The sequence below is a fragment of the Lepidochelys kempii genome, chromosome 10 (genome assembly GCF_965140265.1).
Source record: "Lepidochelys kempii isolate rLepKem1 chromosome 10, rLepKem1.hap2, whole genome shotgun sequence".
NCBI lineage: Eukaryota > Metazoa > Chordata > Testudines > Cheloniidae > Lepidochelys > Lepidochelys kempii.
The window spans coordinates 23030948-23046259 of NC_133265.1; the positions used below are offsets into that span (position 1 = coordinate 23030948).

The 15312-nt window shown below is 43.1% G+C and overlaps 2 long non-coding RNA genes across 2 annotated transcripts in view; one reads left to right on the forward strand and one right to left on the reverse strand.

The window, feature by feature from the left end:
- Positions 1-819: 819 nt before the first annotated feature.
- LOC140917879 (uncharacterized) lies at positions 820-6306 on the reverse strand. The gene is made up of 4 exons (XR_012161029.1): positions 6148-6306; positions 4807-4910; positions 3115-3224; positions 820-2969 (listed from the first exon to the last, which is right to left on the reverse strand). It is a non-coding gene; the product is annotated as an uncharacterized lncRNA (long non-coding RNA).
- Positions 6307-14216: 7910 nt separating this feature from the next.
- LOC140917880 (uncharacterized) overlaps positions 14217-15312 on the forward strand; it is a 42229-nt gene continuing 41133 nt past the window's right edge. Inside the window, exon 1 of the long non-coding RNA XR_012161031.1 lies at positions 14217-14276. This is a non-coding gene — a long non-coding RNA (uncharacterized lncRNA). The remainder of the gene's footprint in view (positions 14277-15312) is intronic.

The following is a 15312-nucleotide window of genomic DNA, read 5'->3' on the forward strand; positions in this document are numbered from 1 at the left end:
GATCAACATGGGCAATATCACCATCCTCCCTGTCAGTTAGGCCTATAATCTGGACATCCCTGTCAATTTTTGACTTTTCTCTAGATCCTCACTCATACTGTGTCTGTGGGTAAGTCTACACCGCAGATGAAGGTGTAGCTTTAATCTCACTGGTGCTGAAAATGGTGCTAGTGAGATCATGATTTTATGAGCATTGGTGTTGTCTAGCCACCCCAGCACTGCACATCAAGGACTCTGGGTAGTAATTGGGTTGTTTGTTCCTCCACCATTCACAGTACATTTCAAAGAGAGGTGAATACTGAGATATCCCATGTTTACAATTCATTTACATGATAGAATGTTCTTTTGACCTCTGAATCATCAGAATACAGCATAGACAGGGACCGTTGACTACATTGTCCACCCTACTCATACATATGTAAGTACACAAAAACACAAACATTATCTCCCCACATGTCTTCTGTGGGTTATTCATTTTGCTGGATGTTTAACCCTTTCTAGCCATGTGTCACACAAGGAAACACTTGAAGGACACAGATATAACCTTCCAATAAAGTGATTGACACAGGCAATATGCTTTCCAAAACAAAGTATCTTTTTATTGATGTAACTAATAATCCCTACTACATTGTAATCTAAAAATAGAAATCAGACACAAATCCCTTATTACAAGTTACAACAGCATACAAGTTAAATGATTCTAAGTGATGTGCTCTATTGCAGATGGCCAGTGTGCAATAGATCACTGACAGCAGTTTTTAAATTATACTTTAAGTTTTACACAGGTAAAATACAATTAACACACACACACGCACATGCACATACTAATACTACACTATACTTATGCTAAACTAGAATTAAAATTAGCAAGCTTACACTATGATAGCGCTCTGTTGTTTACTGTTGTTGCTGGTTGCTGCTGCTACTGTTGCAGCTCACTCTCGGTCAGCTCCCTTCTTAATTATTACTGTTGCCGCTTGGACTCATGGTTTCTCCCGCTTTGCTACTGTTGCAGCTTTGTGTCTGTTCTCTCTTCTTCAGCAGCTGCTCTTCTAACTTCTTTCCAGCAGCTGTTCTTTCTCCTAATTGTCTAACTTCCTGCTGACTGTCTGCCTTTTATACTGTTCTAGCTGTCAGGTTTTTGTCTGCTGCTACCAGAAAAAGCAGCTCCAAATCAGCCAGGATGGAGCTGTTTAACTGTTCCCTACTTGGCTTTCTGCCAACACCCTTTCACCTAATTTTGTACTGCATGTGCTCATTGTTGAGCATTATCTTATTTTACTTATGCTCACTGGTGTTTGTTTACTTCAGAGCCATGATTACCTCATCCAACCTTACTGCCCAAGCTCCAGATTTAATTTACTTTGTGACCATTCTTCATTTTACTTTCTATTCTACTGGGCATGCTTAATCCAGGAATCGCTCAGCTCTGGTCATGTGACCTACATTGTCCAATGATAAGTGACTTGCAGCTTACAGTTGGTGAAGTGACTCTTGTTTATTGAGGAGGGAAGCCAGAGACACAAAATGGAGGTTGGGAATACAACATGGAGTCCAGGGAATTTCTTCGCTATCATCTTGTTGCATTGTCCATGTCACCTCTCTCATTGTGTCCCTCCACTGGCTCCCCCTTCTTCATTGCATCAAACACAAACTCTTTTTCTTCACTTTCAAGGCCCTTTTCAGTCTAATCCTACCTGACATCTCTCATGCTATCACTGTGTCGACTCCCACATCTGACCTGCCAATGCTACCAGCCTTCTCTGATCTTTTGTTATACTTTCAAACAAGCACCACTGTGCTTTCTCCAATACTACTCTTCACATGTGGGAAGAGCTCACCTCATTATTCTCCTTCAAATTCGTCTTTAAAACTCTTAGTTGTGATGCCTACAAAAAACCTTGACAAGGTAGGTGAGGTAGTATCTTTTATTGGACCAACTTCTGTTGGTTAAAGAGACAAGTTTTCAAGTTACACAGAGCTCTTTTGATAACTGATAGGCAGCTGAGGTGCTGAGACCACTACCTGCCATGCTAACCAATATTATCTCATTGTTTACTTGTGCTCCTCCCATTGATTGTATCCCCCTATTGCCTCTTGTGTATTTTAGAGTGTAAGGTCTTGGGGAGGTGGACTGTCTTTTTGTTGTTGTACAGTGCTTAGCACAACTGGGCCTTGATCTGACTGGGGCTCTGAAGTTCCTACAGAATATAAATACATTGTTCACATTACAGCACCATGAAGGGACCAAACCAGGCCGGACCAATCCAGGATTGATAGGGGATAAGGTGATCCATGGGCCATTTTTTCCCTCAAATTACTTTAGATTTTTTTCCCTGATGTTAGGCGAGAATAGAATTTGGCCAGTGCTTAATTTATAATGAAAGAGGTTCCAGGACTCAATCAATTTTTTTACTTTCATAACTGACTCAGCAAGCCCACGGGGTGCCAGGGCTATGAACTGCCAAGATGCTGGGGGCTCAGCCCCAGCAAGCCCTGGCACAAATTAAGCACTGAATTTGGCCTCTTGTTGAAAAAGCTGCCTGCTAGTTTTTATTTCCTATAGTGTTTATCCACGACCAGGCAGGCCGTTTTATATAATCTTGTGTGTGGTAAAATAGGTTCAGTAAAACACCTAACCTAAGTAGCAAATGCTAGCTTTTATTTTGTAAGAATCCTCCTTGATGTCTGGGTGACTCATCAATTTTCCCATATTTTTTTAATCCAATGATTTGCATGCTGTAAGGCTGTTAGTTATTTCCATTTCAGATTTTAAATCCATCTTATACTTTTCAGATGGTTTTAGTGAAGTCATGGAGCATGGTTCTGATGTTTGAGTATAACATCTGAGACAAAACACTTGTTGCTTGCTGCCAGAGCCCGCTTGATTGCATGACAAGATCATAATGCATGGATTTTGTCTTATTCAAACACTCAACAATGCCAGCAAGGGGCTTCAAGGGACAATCCTGTTTGAAGACAGTCTGATTAGGATCCAAAGAAAACTGATTTATTTAAATAGCAGAAATTTAAGGTTTGATTTTTCCAGCAGAGACTGACGATAAGACTCTTGATAAGACAAAGGTTAGCTTGGCAATACTGTTATAATCTCACCTTTCTGTGCATGGCCTTACAAGAGACGGTAGTGCAGAATCTTAATGTTTATCTTTCATATTTGTTAGCAGCCAACTAAGCCATGTCACGTACAGAGCTTGGTGCGACACCTGAGAATAAAAAGTGCACAGACACTGTTAATGGCATTTGGGGGTCCTTGGTTACATTTCACTGAATAACTATACATTTTCCCTTTAAGGATATTGAATAAGAAAATTAGCTACTCTAAAACGAGATAGGGTGTAGATATTTATTGCCACAGGTATCTGAAATTAGCATCCATTCCTTCTGTCATCACTAAAATTCTTAAATATGGGTTACATCAATAAATTAGAAATGGCCACAGTGATTTTTTCCAGGGATTATGATAAATATTTTACAGTTACCTGATATGGGAAAAACTGGAGAGATTGATGTTATATTTGGTCAGAAGGTAGAAAAGCTAATCAAGAACATACAGATTACAGTGAGATTAGATACATAATCTCTATAGTTTATGAATTAAAGTAGGATTAAAATCCTGGCCGCCTTGTTATACATAGTCTTTCTTCTCTGATTTTTCTCTTAAAGCATGGTTGCTTGTAGGCAAAAAATTTGCAACGTAAAGCTAACATTGTTTCAGAAAGACACTTGCATTCTGATGGATTGCAAGGGCATATACACAAAAGAGAGAGATGCCTTTGTAAGAGTTAGATAATAACTATGCACTGAATAATTGTGGGGGCAGTCTAGCTAAAATGAGCCTTGTACATCCAAGTTCAAGTGCGTTATAGATTAAAAAAAATGGTGTGGTTTCTCTGGAAGTGTAGAGGAGACGTATAAACCAGCTTAATTGACTGGGTTTGTGTGCACACTATTGTAAGACACATCTTTTTGCAGAGTAAATCCTGCAGCATCACACACTTCAGGTGAAATCCAGACTTCACTGTGGCCTAGTTTTCATCCCTGCTATTTCTGCGAATAGCAATGAATTGCTAGACTGTTTTAGAAAGATTCTATAAGTTTAGATGCTTTGCAAAATTAGACAGAGGTTCTACCTGTTGTCTATTTAACTATGACTGGGGCTGGAACTTAATGACATGCATGTGCCAGGAACATAAAATGTATGTCTAGAGAGCTCTCTGATCATAACTATGTGGAATATATTTAGCGCAATGTTTCTTTTAAAGAAGATAAAATGCAGCCATTCAAAGTGAGTGATAAAGCTTAGGAAGTACCTTGGTTTGCAGTGTGCTACTTCATGCCTCATGATGTGGCTTAAAGTTATGTGATACACATTTACTATTGTCTAGAGATGGAGGCAACGTACATGCAGCGTACATTCTATTAACAGCAGCACATCTCTATAAATAACCTCTCAATAAGTATGTTTGACTTGAGGTAATTATGGGTATTTATTAATCATGAGTGCTAATAGCACTACATAACTTCTCATAGTCTAAAGCTGTTTATATGTCACAGCAGTTTCTTACAGATGCCTTAGTGTCCTTTGTCAAACATGAACTAAATTTCAACTTCGAGTCTTGGTGCCTTATAGAAAATCTATTTACCTTGTAGGAATTCCCTGTTTAAAAAGGACCTTAGGAACTGGCATAGCTGTGACAGAAGACAAAGTTAATTCTCCTTAGTTCTTTTGAGTTCTGAGAGTTTGAAGGGTTTTTCTCCTGTATATGCTTCACTTATGAGACATACCTTATCCCTGTGGATATGGGCTCTGAGTCTCTTTGGATCCAGGTCTGTGAAATTTCAGTCCTGTTGCAGAGCTCACCACTCTTGCCATTTACAAATAGTCTTTCCTGTAATGAAATGTCCTTTGTTTAATGAAATGTCCATTGCGTGACATAGAAGCACTGCCAAATCTCTTTCTGGAGTGCAGTGTAAGCAGTTTTACTGACATTAATAACAAATTATTGCTTTTTGTGGGAACTTGATTTCTGAGCTTTACCTTTCTTCTTTCTTATACACTAGAAAAGGCTGAACTACATTAAATTTCCATGTTAAGTTTCACAAATGAGTGCCTCTAGCCAATGCTGTTTTACTCAGGTATGAAGCACACCTGGAAGTAACTGCACTTACAGGAAAAAAATATTTTCTAATAAAAAAACCCTACTTTTCTGATAGCAGACCAGGGACCCTTTATACTTTCTTGATCCTTCACTACATGTTGTATCCTTTTTAGTTAGCTCCAGTTGGGTTAACCTGATGGCAGAAAGATTTTTAGGATTTCAGTACTATGACCAACTGCAGTGTAACATTTTAAACTCAGGTGAAGCAAATCTCACCTTGTAGTTCACCTGGAGAAGGCAGAGGGTCAAATACAGTGCTCAGGGCTGGATTAACCTTTTGTGGGCCTGGCGCCAAAGATACTTGTGGGCCCTCATGGGGGCAATGGAGCATGGCACAGGGAGGTCAGTCCCCGGAGTGAGGAGCAGGCCAGGGGCAATGGGGCATGGTATGGCAGGGGCGGCCCCGCCGCACCCAGCCCAGTGCAAGGGCACTGTTTACAAACTGGCAGTCGCCAGACACACAGTGGCCTATCCAACCCTGTGCTGCCAGTGTGCCCCTTCCCCTTGGGGGTGGAACTGTGACACACCACACAGCCCCCCTACCCAACATCCCCCTGATTCCCTATGCCCAGTGCTCCCCAGACCTGCCATACCCAGCACCCCCCACAGATCCTCCCCACAAATACAGCGCTCTGCACACCATCACACCTGCCCAGTGTCCCATGAAGATGCCCTGGTAGCGCCCCAACACACACAGATCTCCCCCACTACCCAGTGCTCTTCCCCACAGCCCCACCACCACAACTACAGAGAGCCCCACACAGACCCCCACTGCTCAGCACCCTAACACACACAGATGTCCCCCACAACTCTGCACCCCCTCAACAGACCCCCATACTGCCTAGCACCCCAAAACAAACCTCCCCTACTAACCAATGTCCCCCGCCCCTTCACAGCCCAGCATCCCCCCACCCACATAGACCCCAAAGATCCACTCCTCCACACCCTGCCCCCCAGCCACACTCACTGGACCTGCTGAGTCAGCACAGAGCAAGGATTCCCACTCCCAGCACTGTGCAAAAGGGACAGGACAGCTGAAGCTCAGGAGCACAGAGTGGCCACGGCTCCATCCCCCAGGACCCCACCCAGCCCTGCCCGCCTGGTGCTGGTGGTGCCTGTGGCAGAGAGGAGGCGTTTCCTTGCTGGGGTGGGGAGGAGCTGCTGACTTCCCTTGCCCGTCACTTCTGCACAGTGGCCCCCTGCCCCCGGGGAGCCTGAAGCAGACAGTCACTGGCCCAGAGGCTTGGAGCCGCAGTGGCTGAAGCCTCCTCTCCACCCTGCGACTGCCTGCCAGTGACAGGGGTGGAGAGGAGCTAGGGTTGCCAACTTTTTAATTGCACAAAACCGAACACCCTAGCCCCGCCCCTTCCCTGAGGCCCCGCCCCTGCTCACTACATTCCCCCTCTCTTGATGGCTTGCTCTCCCCCACTCTCACTCACTCTCACTGGGCTGGTGCGGAAGGGAGTGAGGGCTCTGGGGTGGGGCTGGGGCCGAGGGATTTGGGGTGCAGGAGGGGGCTCCAGGCTTGGGGGTGGGGCCGAGGGATTTGGGGTGCAGGAGGGGGCTCCAGGCTTGGGGGTGGGGCCGAGGGATTTGGAATGTGGGAGGGAGCTGTGTGTTGAGGCAGGAGGTTGGGGTGTGGGAAGAGGTGAGGTCTCTGGGCTGGGGACGCAGGCTCTGGGGTGGGGCTGGGGATGAGGGGTTCAGGATGTGGGAAGGGGCTCTGGGCTGGGGTAGGGGGTTGGGATGCAGGGGGGTGAGGGCTCTGGGATGGGGGTGCAGGTTCTGGAATGGGGCTGGGGATGAAGGGTCTGGGGAGCAGGAGGGGACTCTGGGTTTGGGGGGGGTCAGGGCTGGGGCGGGGGATTGGGGCACAGGGTTGGGGCATGGGTTTACCTCTGGCGGCTCCCGTTCAGTAGCGCAGCGCGGGTGCTAAGGCAAGCTTCCTGCCTCTCCTGGCACCGCAGACGGTGCTGTGCCCTGGAAGGCCAGCAGGAGGTCCAGCTCCTAGGCAGTTGGGTTCAATAGATAAAGTGTTGAACTGGATTTGGAAGATAAATTCTGTTGTAAGAACAAATCCATCACCTAAGAGAACAATTTTAATGGACACCACTAAAAGAAACTTTCCTCTAGCCCAATTACTTTCAAAGGGAGTTATCTACTAGTCTATCAGCAAGGTGTAGTAATAATTTACCAGGATGTAATTAACCAAGCTTCAGATGTCATAGTCAGTGAAACTTCACCAGCTTTATGCGGGATCTTAACACCTGCTAACTGAACTGGATGGGTCAGTCAATAAAATTCTGCCACCTTCTATCATGATTATTAACTCTGCCAGTAGAATGCTGTGGTTATAGTGTATTCTTTGAAAACATTTTTCTATCTTTTTGCATGCACAGCATACAAAATAACGTGACTTTGTCTTAATGTTCATGAAGGTTAAATAATGTATAGCTGTGGCTACCGCCAGACAGAGCAGATGGGGACATTGCAAACACTATCGGATGGCTTTGCATATGCACCTGCATTATTCTTCCTGTCCAGGCCTGGGCATGTCCTGGCCAAATTGGCAAATTTAGCTATAACATATTGTGTGATGTGAACAAATAACTAGGAAATGGGTGAGACCAGGAAACCAGTGGCGGTTACACTAGCCTTTTATTCTGGGAGAAAGAATATTAAATTTGGTATAGACATTTGTGTCTAAGCCAAACTTAAAATTCTTTCTCCCAGAATAAAAGGCTAGTGTAACCCCAACTGCAACATCTTTCCTTTCCCATCCATATCTGGGGATAACCAATTACTGTTTAGTAGAGCATATGTTTTCTCATGGATCATAGGGTTAAGAGAAACTTTCATAAGATCAGTTAGTAATTATATTTACTGTAAACTTTTGTGCTTAGGATTTGAATGTTAAGCATGTATGTTGATTGTGCTGAGGAATACAATGGAGCCTTTGCCTATTCAGCAATGTCATTAATTGGAGTGGGAGGTAATGGCAATTTGCCAGTTTTATGAAGAATGAAGCATAAATAATTTAAATATTAGACTGACCATTAATCAGTTCAAAAATGAATGCTCCTGAAATACAAAGGCACCAAAAATTCAGAAACTGCTCTGCAAAATTGGACTTTTAAGTAGTGCACAGAACTTAAAGACAAATCTGTATGGGTTTTTAATCTTTAATAAACTTTAAGTAACCACTCTTGCTCCAGGTTTTTCAAAAGTGACTAATGATTTTTGGGTGCTAAACCTGAGCTGCCTTAAAGGGGCAGACTTTCAGAAAGTGCCTCCTTCTGCAAATGAGACCATTTAAACTAATCTCAGGTTGGGCATCCAAAGTCACAGGGCACTTCAGAAAACCTTGGCCGTATTTTCTATCTTCTCTGCCATTGGCATGTACAAATCTATAATCTTTGGAAACTCCGTCTAGCTTCCTTAATTCTTACTGGGTAACTGTTACTTATTTTTAGCTTTTCATTTTATTTGACTGCAAGGGCAGAAAGATACAGAGCAAAAATATGATAGGAGTACATTAGTCCCTCAATACCTAGGGAATAAGTTTACTCTTGTGGGTCTTGGCTGCTATCCATCTGGTAGAGCTCTCCTTAAGAGGTTCCCTCCTGAGTTTTGATGTAGTCCTAAAATACTGTCCAATGATCCAATGTCCTTTTCCTTTCCCTGGGAGTTGGCAGTAGGTTTCTCCAAACTTCAGCGTCTGAGTTAGTGAATCTATTGGGATTGGCCCAATTCATCCTAGTGCAACTCCATTTGATTTTTGAAATTGCAGTCAATGGAGTTGCAGTGGGCATGAATTTGGGCCATTATCTCAGAACAGAGCAGTTCTGTCTCTGTCAGCGTTGTAAGTGGTGAATTCTCTTTTTATATTTAAATGAACTCTCTGTTCTGTGCATTAGCACAGCAGTAAAACCTTTGTTTTACCTTCAGTTATCACTGTACTGATCTTTACAACGTGGTCCCCAAATCTGGAATTGCAATGGCAGTGTAACTGCATACCTATGTGCTCTCCTGCGCACACAGCCAGCACTCTGCTGGTTAGTCTGTCTTCCTGGAAGCCCTCTGCTCCAGCACAAGGGATTAGCAGCTCCCTCCTCCTATGTGCAGAATAAAAACCTGAGCATGCTTAGGACAGTTTCTCTTCATCCCTGCAGGCACCTCTCAGCTAGGGTTCATTGCTGGTGGTTGACATAACCAGCCCATTACGCCTGGATATTTGGGATGGACAGTGGTTACTGTCAGTTCAAGAAACTTACAGTTGTAAGCCTGATGTAAAGAAAATGTGCGCATGCTTCAGTTTTAATGAGTTGTCAGGGAAAAAGTGTCTGAATTAATCTCAGACCTACAGGTCCGTGCACTCCTTGGCACAGGATATTTCAAAAAAAAAAAAAAAATCCATTCCCGGAAATCCAGGTGGGGCAACACTGCCACCAAATACTTATTCTTCTGGAAGAAGAATAACTTGAATTACTATACGTTTCAGTGCTTGTCAGCTATAATATCAGGGTACATCCCTGTGAGTAGGTCAGCAGAACTTTATATAATAACAAAGTTATATAGTAAAAGCTAGACAATGTCGGCAGATGTTTTGATTTGTAAGGGAGGAAGAAAATCAATTTGAGAAAATCAAATTGAGAGGGTCCCTTGTTCACTGTTGTATGACATGAGATTGGTGAGTTCTATTTATGAAGACATTTTCTTGGCTATATCCTTCATACCCTTTACATTGATAGACTGTCAAACCTGCTGACAGATGTCTCTTTTTAGTAATTCTTTTTATAGGCACAAACTTGTCAGTTGCTTATCCATTAAAATACTGATGCTAGACTATTTTAAGTCAGTTATGAAAAATGTCTAATCTGTCTTCACCTCCACAAAGCTAAACTACTTACAGGCTATTTTTTACAATGTTCTAGTCTTTTGTAAAAAAGAGCAATGCACTTTTCCCATCATTGTGGCAGATGTCAGCCCTGATATTCTGCTCCTGCTCTCTGCATAGATCTCCCACAATGTATAGGATGAGGACAGTGGGTTACAGTCAGCCCTGCAGTAAAACAGAGCACTTCTACTGACTTTACTGAAGTTACACTATCTTACAACAGGGCTCAGTTTTCCCTGTTTCTTTATCTTAAAAGACCAGACTTGAAAAATGTCTATTTCTGACCACTTGGGAAAACATTAAAACTCACTGTTTTAAATCACCCATCTTATGCTGCTAAAAATTAATTTCCTGTTTAAAACAAAAAGTTAATTGCAAGACAGGTTAGGATAAAACCTAGTGAGGAAGTTTCTGAAGTCTCCTCTCAGATTGCCCTCTTAACAGGAAAGGTTTATTCTTTTTTCCTTCAGAATATTTTTAGTGGTCAGCGTAGCAGATATTTCTCTGCTAAGAGAGACATAGAGCTCTTCCTGCAGGAGACCAGGTGGTATAACTAAGGTGATATGTTTCTGAGGAGTTCATTGCATTGCACAATACTGACCAAGTGATGGATTGGCACTACTAAGGGGAATGTGCATAATGTCAGCATCTAGAAAGGATGATTAGGGAAAGGCAATGTGCTACTAGTGTGTTCCTCTCCCTCCACTGAATAATGGAGTTCAGAATGCACTCTGATGCTTGGAAAGGGAGCCTTATTAGTAAAACGAGAATTAAAAGCCTTCCAGTGTCCACACGCTCGAATATATGGGAGCATAGGTATTGACAAAGCCCAGTGCTTGGGTGTAACTGTGGAGTGTAACTGGAGTATCCATTTTCTAGACACTGGAACATATGTCCCATGGTTGGTTTGGGTGCAATCCTCAATTACGCTCATATTCCCCAACTTGACAAAAGTTTTCAGAGTACTGTTTTGAATATAATTGTTGCTATTTTATTCCACAGCACTCTGCCTTTTCTCAACATCATTTATTCCAAAGTAGGTTTTAAATTAGAGCATCATTCACCTCTCTCTGCCTTTTGGATGGGAACACAAGTTCCTGCAGCATTAGACAGACTTCCATTTGGAGACTGGGTCAGTTCTGGGGTCTTCTAGACCAATAGGCTGCCTGAGAAATTTACCAGTCTTTACTAGACAGTTTTGTCATAGTCTTTGTCCTAAGGAACTCATGTAAATTCACTTAAGACTAAGGGACTAACTTCTCATCTCACACGTGTGAATCAGGAATAACTCCAGTGAATTCATGTCTGTAGAAGTGAGGAAAAATCAGACCCAAAGTATTAAAAAACAAACAAACCCAACATCCTTCATGACCGTAGATCTAAATGTAATCCATAGTTCAGAATAAAAGCTTGAGAAAGGAGAGGAATGTAACTCTAGATTCATTTTAAGCCATGTCTACACTAGCACTTATGTTGGCAAAACTTTTGTCACTCAGGGGTGTGAAAAAAAAACCACACACGCCAAGCGACATAAGTTTTGCTGGCATAAGTGCTCATGTGCACAATGCTATGTTGGCAGGAGACCTTCTCCCACCGACATAGCAACCGCCGCTCGTTGCCCTGGTGTTATTATGTCAACGGGAGAGCTCTCTCCTACCAGCATAACGCAGCTACATGAGCACTCTTACAGCAGCACAGCTGTATCGCTGTAAGCTTGTAAGCGTAGAGAAATTGTTAGTGCACAGATCTTTCTAAATGCAGCTCAGATAGAAATCCCACAGAGTCTGTTCTTTAGTGTGGACCTGCATTAGCTGTTAGTTTGTAAATAGGGCCTTGAGCATATTACATGAAAGTAAAATGTATTGAATGAAAAAGAGCCTATATTTCTTTTGTCTTTTCTCTCTGCCTGCACTACCATTAATCAACCAACTTTACAGAGATATGGACACAACATGTTGTAAATGTTAGTACATGCAGCTTGGAGCTCCTGGAGACCAAATCTGTCTGGCATTTTGTGTGGATTGGACATACCATACCAGGAGGTGACCCCAAAGGAAATAGCACATTAAGAGGAATGAATATTTATTTTTAAAGCAGCATGGTGTCCTACAAAGCTTAAAGGTATTAGGCCTCTGCCCCAGAGGAACACTGAGTACAAGTATAGAACATCACAACAGCAACATTACAGGGAACTGTTCCTGTGATGGTGGTGGTGGTTCAGACTTAAAACTGATATAGTGCCTTTCATCTCTTCAGTTCAGGTTCTTATACAGTCCTCATCACCGTGGTATCTGAGTATCATCCAGAAGTGCTTTGAGCATTAGCAGCATTGGAATAAATTGCCTATGGAGTTTGTGGAATCTCCATCATTGGAGGTTTTTAAGAGCAGGTTAGACAAATACCTGTCAGGGATGGTCTAGTTAATACTTAGTCCTGCCTTGAGTGCAGGGGGCTGGTTTAGAAGACCTCCTGAGGTCGCTTCCAGTCCTAAGATTCTATGATTCTATGTGGTTCATTCTTTCTTCCCTCTCCTTTCCATTGGGAAATTGTAGGGGATTTTATTCAGCACATGTGCATACGGTGTTGTGTTATATTAGCAAAGGCAGGGTTGAAGTGTGCCTTGCACTTGAAAGAGCTGAGATGCTCAAAGTGATTCATAACTACCAATGCGGGTGGGTGGTATTCCTCTTTTATAGATTGGAACAGGGAGGCCCAGAAATTTGACTTACCCAAGGTCACAGTGATTCAGTGTCAAGGAGGAAATGACATTTAGATCTCCTGACAGCAGTGCTGGTCTATCCACTAATCAGTGTTGCCTAATGAATTTCCGCAAAGAAGTTGCTGTAAGAGCTCTCCATTGTTGCTAAGGAAAAGCAGTTTGGACCAATGAATAGGTTTTTCAGCAGTTAGTGCCCACGCTTCAAAATTTCTGTACAGTTGAGCATACTTAGCAGTAAAACCTGGGCCCAGGAGACTCTTATTGGCAATCGCACAAAAGGGTGTTTCAGAGCAGAGCTCAACTCCACGGGCAGAGCTGTGCGAGAGTAATGGATTACAGGCTGTTAGTTTCTCACTTTTGACAATAAAATATGGTGGGGTGTCTTCTGTGTGTAAATTGAGTAGGTCTACAAATGATTTTGAGGAATTAAGGGGGATGCTTAAGAGCAAGACCTTGATGGTACTGCACCCAAATACTGCAGGTAAAATATTTAAGGTTAGGAGAAGATGGTGAGCAAGAAGACAGGAAACATGGCTGAGTTGGTGTGGGGGAAGTGTTTAGTAGAAAGGAGTTCTTAAACAATTGAGCGTTTATTTGTAACATATGGGACAGGATACATTTGAACAGAGTTTAAATTACTCTAGTGTGTGGGGGGGAGGAGGGGATGCAAACAGAGATCTGATATAAGCTCCATGTAATTAAGTTGCATTTGCTTATACCAAGTTTTAAATTTGGCCCAGGATGTGGGAAGAGTTTAATGACAGGCATCCGGGTTGTGGAAAGGACAAGCATATTGGAGTGCCTGTAGAGAGGCCTTTGGAGAGAGAAGAAAAAGCAGGTAAAATGAAGTGTATTTCAAGCAAGGCCAGGAAAATTTCATTGTGGAATGATTCCATAAACTCTAGGGGGAAGAAATAGATTTAAGGAAAAAATTAGGAAATAATCCAGGAAAGATCCAGCAAGTAATTAGACCACCACATAGGGGAAGCTTCAAATGTGCCTGTATGCAAGAGGCATGACCAAAAAAACCCAGCCAAAAACCAGGGAGAAATGGAAACATATGCACAGAGGGGATTTCAGTGTGAAGGGTTTAACTGGAAGACTTAAATAAAGAGTCAAATAATCTGAAAACAAATCTAGAATAGAGGAGTTTTAGAAACCACAATAGCAATGAAATAATTACTACAAGCAATTTTAAAAATGAAATCGCTTGCACAGAACAAAATCTATGTGTGCAACTCAATCCAGAGAAAACAACTTAGAACTGGAGGGTGGTCGAAACTCTACAAATTTCCCTAAATCTCATTGATCAATTTTAGTCATTAGTCTGACAGAAAACATTATACGTCTTGTTACAGAAATTAAAGGCTGGACTGGAACTTGGTCTACATTGCTCATGTGAAGAACTAAGGGGGATGAAGGGGACTCCACTTGCATTTCTGCTTGGACTACTTACATGTCAGGCCCATGGCATGTAGGTGTAAGTATGCTGCAAGCTGTGTGTTGGCTTACTTTCCAGCCACCTAGAAATGGTTGGGTGGGGAACAGGCTGAGCCTTGACTCAATCCTTTTTACTCACAGCTGATCCACCATAGTGAGGGGTAGCTGTGACAGACTTCCCTGAGGTGCAACCTGGAACTGGGGTACTACGTAGCCCTCTGGGCCCCCTCTCAAGCTGTGTGACTATGACAAGCTACAGTCCTCTCTAGGACTTGCACGGGTACAGCCATACACAAACAGGGACACTCCCAGCTGCAGTTACATGAATGCTTTCATTAGCCAATCACTCATAAACCAACAATAAAGAGGCTTCAGCCAGCCCCCCACCCCAGCTCCCCACCTAGGACCCCAGACCTGTATCATCTTGCCCTGGTCAAAAGCCTGACCAGGGTAAATTTATTTTCCAGTCCACCCTTCCCTCAATGTGGAGAGAACAATGCACCAGCCCCCGTTCCTGAGCAGATTTCCCTTTGCACTTCAAACAGCACACTGTTTTAAGTAAAAAAATATAAAACAAATTTACTAACTACAGAAAGATTTTAAGTGATTATAAGTAATAGCGTACAGATCAAAGTTGATTACCTAAGAAATAAACCAAGTTGCAATTTAAGTTCTATACTACTCCTGGGGAAATTCTGTGCCCCTGCGGGGGTGAAGAATTCATACCTTCCACAGATTTCTTGGCTTCCCTGCAGAAAAATGGGGGAGCAAAGAAATCTGTGGGGAATACACTCCTTTTCCCCATCACCTTGGGCATGTCTTCTGGGAGCAGCCAGCAGCAGAGAGCAGATCGCTGGGGGGAGGAGGGAGGCTGGGTGTGTGTGCATGGAGAGACGTTAAGGGGGTGAGGCTGGGCACCTGCCTGTATGGGAACAAGTGAGAGAGAATCACGATGTCCCGCTCAGTTGCTGTTGTTGCATCCCGGGCTTGGAGGCATAGGGCTGTGTGAAGCAGGCTCTGTCCCTAAGGCAGAGCAGAAACGTAACAACTAAGGAGGCAGGCTGCTAATGTTCCCA